The 4,137-nt window shown below is 42.7% G+C and overlaps 1 pseudogene; it reads left to right on the top strand.

Moving 5' to 3' along the window:
- The first annotated feature begins 242 nt into the window (after positions 1–242).
- LOC101317057 (gamma-secretase subunit APH-1B pseudogene) lies at positions 243–1,220 on the top strand (annotated as a pseudogene).
- Positions 1,221–4,137: the final 2,917 nt, after the last annotated feature.

The following is a 4,137-nucleotide window of genomic DNA, read 5'->3' as shown; positions in this document are numbered from 1 at the left end:
TTTCTCCATGCTGCCCAGGCTACCCTTTATCAATAGTGCTGCTTGTCTCTCCTCAGGCTTTATACCCTCATCCTCTCTCCTTTTCAAAACCTGTTCTTGGAAACTATTGAGACACATAATATTCCAAAGTATTTAAGAGTGACAGTAATTAAAAGGTACGAGTGCTGAGACCATCTGTCTTAACATGGCTTAATTAAGAATATACATCAGCTGAGGCCCCCGGACCGGCTTCCGCGGTTGCCATGACGGCGGCCGTGTTCTTGGCTGCGCCTTCGTTACCTTTGCGCCTGCGCTCGCCCTCTGCATTTTCACCATCGCCACCGCCATTGCGCATCATCTTCCCCGTCACTGGAGCTTCCTTCAGGTTGGTGTCTCTACTGCTCTACTCCCTAGTTTGGTTCATGGTAGCAACCATTGCTGACGACAAAGATGGACCAATACAGAAATATCTGCTGATCTTTGGAGTGCTAGTCTCAGTCCTTATCCAAGAAATGTGCCGTTTTGCATATTATAAACTTTTTTTTTTTAAAGCCTGTGTGGGCTTGACGAGTATAAACCCAAGGGAGACAGCACCTTCTATGTGATTAATGGCTTATGTTTCTGGTTTGGGCTTTGGAATCATGAGTGGAGTATTTCCCTTTGTAAATAGCCTGACTCTTTGGGTCCGGGCACGGTGGGCATTCATGGAGACCCTCCCCAGTGCTTCCTGAATTCAGCTTCCATGACGCTGGTGATCATATTGCTGCACGTGTTCTGGGGCACTGTGTGTTTGGATGCCTGTGAGAAGAAAAAGTGGTACGCCCTTCTTGTAGTTCTTCTCCCCTATCTGCTGGTGTCAGCCCTGAGCTTCATAAATCCTCGTTATGGATTAAAGCTGGTGTCGGCATACATCATCCTGGTGCTCATGGGCGTCTGGACATTCTTCGTTTCTGCCGGAGCCTGAAACTCTGCCTCCTCTGCCAAGACTAGGACTCCGTCCTCTTCAAGCAGCGCTCCAGATAACCTCCAAGGACCGGCGCTTCTGAAACTGTAAGCTGAGCCTTTAGAAGAAGCGCAACTGTGTCTTCTTCTAAAGGTACATTTTCCTGGTGAAATTTAGAATAAACAGTACTATCTAGATACCATATGGCTTTCATGCAACGGCTTTCTGAAAGGGATACATCAGTGGTGTGCAGCCTGGCTGCAAGTTGGAATCACCTGGGAAAGCATAAAGACTAATGTTCTGGGCTCCACCCTCCAGATTTAATTTGTCTGGGCATTTGGTAATTTTTTAAAGCTTCTTAGATAAAACTCCGATGTGCAGCCAGGTTGAGAACTGTCCACGTCCAAATAGGAACTTTCTGAGAACACCATAAGTAAACAAGAATGAGATGTTTAGCTATCTCCTAACTCAGTTTGTGTTGAGCAAGTGACTATCTGAATGTCAAATAGAAGTCCTAGTTGGCCCTTGTCTTTTTAAGTTCTGAAGTCACAAAAGGCTAAAGGGCTATCATCTCTGAACTGTTTTCTTGTACTTCACTAGTACTGTTTTATGAGAACTTGGTAGGCTGTGCTTCTAACTACATCTTCTGTAAGTCTTTCCTGGGTCTGCCCCAAGGCAGTGTTTACTCACTGAGTGCTAGTTGCATCTCTGAGCAGCTCTGCAGGTTGCTGAGTGATGTACCCTGGGACAGGCTTCACTGCAGCTGGTGGAAGTTTACTGAAAGCAGGAGGAAAGCAAGCCACTAGGGTGGTGTTGCCACTTTGAGTTTGCTCCTGTAATACTGACTAGCGCTTCCGCCCAAATGGTATAGTGGAAAATTGAAAATACGTCTTAAACTGCCATGTTCATGCTTTTACATAATCCATGTAATCTTTAGATCCAGTAAATGTCTCTGGGTTTTGGTAGCAGATAAAGCATTCACTTTATACGAATATCTAAGATGTTTTTTTTATCCTCCAGACAACCCTTTTGGTTTCCTTTATAAAGAGGAATTGTGCCTTTTCTAATTAGAAATTGTTCCAAGTTGATGGTTTTTAGGGAGCTGATGGTGTGAAATGGAAATTCCCTACACGTTAAAGTGAGAACTTCAGTGAATCGCATATGTGCAGTAGAACAGCCCAAAGAAATAGAAGCAGCAATGAAAGGGCTCACCAGTGACATGAGGGGTGGAAGAAATTTGACAATACTGTCGTGGGGAAGAATAATGGACATGTTTAAAATGGATGTGGCCGGTATTTTGGCCTAGACTCACATCTTTCCATGGACCAGAACCTTTCATGCAAACTAGACCTTTATCAATGAAATCCCCTCTCATGTTTAAGTTATTTGAATTTCTCAATCTAGGGGTTCAGGAGGAGTAGGGTTTCTAGCAAGACTGTAAACTGTCCCATAAGCAATTCTAGTTATTCCCCTAAAGTTTATTTCAGCACTAATACCAATGCTACCTCTGGGGTGTGCAATTTTCCACTTTTACACAAGATTTTCTTTAGACTAGGTGAGTCATACAAGTGTCAAGGACATGGAGACTGAACAGTAAATTTGGTTTGTAGAGCTGAGGGGAACAAGATACCCACTGAACTGGGGTTCATTCCTATTGGAGCGAGGTGTTGTTTAATAAACAGAATAAGAAAAATGTGGAGTTGGTTTATTACTGTTGACTTACAAATCTCTTAAGTGGATAGTCTGATAAAATATTTGTGGATCTGCAAAGTCTAGAAAAGTCTGAGAATATTAATATTACTCCTGCTTGAGCTCTGAGGATGTCCTCGGTGCATTGGTAGTTTAATATTAAGTAAAGAATCTGGGATATTGGGAAATCTCATTTATAAAAACATCTTGGGCAAGAAGAAAATTTTCTTTGCTGGTGAGACTGTTGTCTTAGTTCCAGAAATTATTTGATAATCCTTGATTACCTGGGAATAGAGAAACTTTGTAATCCTTATTTCCCTCGCGAGCGTGGCCGTAGCCAGCTTAGGCACTATTGTTGCAAACAGTCTTGATTTGCCTATGCCAAGGAAGCCCGGGGGAGAGTAGTCTACCTCTGTTGCTGTGGATATATTGAGATGCGCTTTTTTAATTTTAAATTTTATTTTTGGCATTTGTTATCTGTGATGAGCTTTCCGTGCCCTGATGCTGTTTGGAGAGGAGATGGTGGTGGTAATCTTGTATGTTCTCCCCTACACAGGGCTTTCTCAGTTTGGAGGGAAATGTGGCTATATTCCAAGCTGACCTTGGAATGTGAATGTCGTTGCAGCCCTTGACTATGTTGCCACGGGAATAACAGAGATTGATTTTGGATCCCTAATAAGTTTGTATTTTAACCCATTGGAATTGGTGGTTGTAACTGGAGAAGTTTTGTTACCCTTGATCCTGGCCTGCCTGACTGGCAATTTAGCAGTAGCAGCCTCTTTTAGAGCATCTTCATGAAAACATGGCTAAAAGGAATAAATGGTATTTGCAGACTGTATAGAAAGTGGCTTTTGCTCCCAATGTTTTATTTTTGTTCTCAAGCACATTTCAGTATTTGCTCAGAGTGGAAGATACACATCAAAAGTGCTAGGGGTTCTTATCCGTAGAGTTGGTGCGGTACAAGCAGTCATGATAGAATCTGCCTTCTACCTGGTATTCTTCCCACTTGCCTCAAACTAGCCCCAAGACAGGGACTGGCAGTTAGAGTGGGTCTGATGGCTCCAGGGAAACCAGGGCTCCACCATTCCTAACTCCAGGTAGACAAAGAAGATGTCACAACAAAACTATTTTAAAGTTCTTTGCTTAGTGCACTTTGTTTATGATTGCAATGTTTATATTATATTTCTCATTTAATAAGAGACTTCATACCATTAAATTTAGTGTTTAGAGGGGTGGGAACTGTCTTTATGGACAATATGTAGCATTTCATATAAGTTATACTGTTATGTCATATATACCTTGCAATATCAGACCTTGCATTCAATACACAATGCAATAAACTCTTTCCAGCCCTGTATTTTTCAAAGAACAATGAAAAGATTGTCACTTAAAAAAAAAAAAGAGGACTTCCCTGGTGGTGCAGTGGTTGAGAATCTGCCTGCTAATGCAGGGGACACGGGTTCAAGCCCTGGTCTGGGAGGATCCCACATGCCGCAGAGCAGCTAGGCCCGTGAGCCACAACTACC

The sequence above is a fragment of the Tursiops truncatus genome, chromosome 4, assembly GCF_011762595.2.
Source record: "Tursiops truncatus isolate mTurTru1 chromosome 4, mTurTru1.mat.Y, whole genome shotgun sequence".
Lineage (NCBI taxonomy): Eukaryota > Metazoa > Chordata > Mammalia > Artiodactyla > Delphinidae > Tursiops > Tursiops truncatus.
Note: the sequence above shows the minus strand (reverse complement) of the source record. Positions and strands in the feature narration are given on the sequence as shown.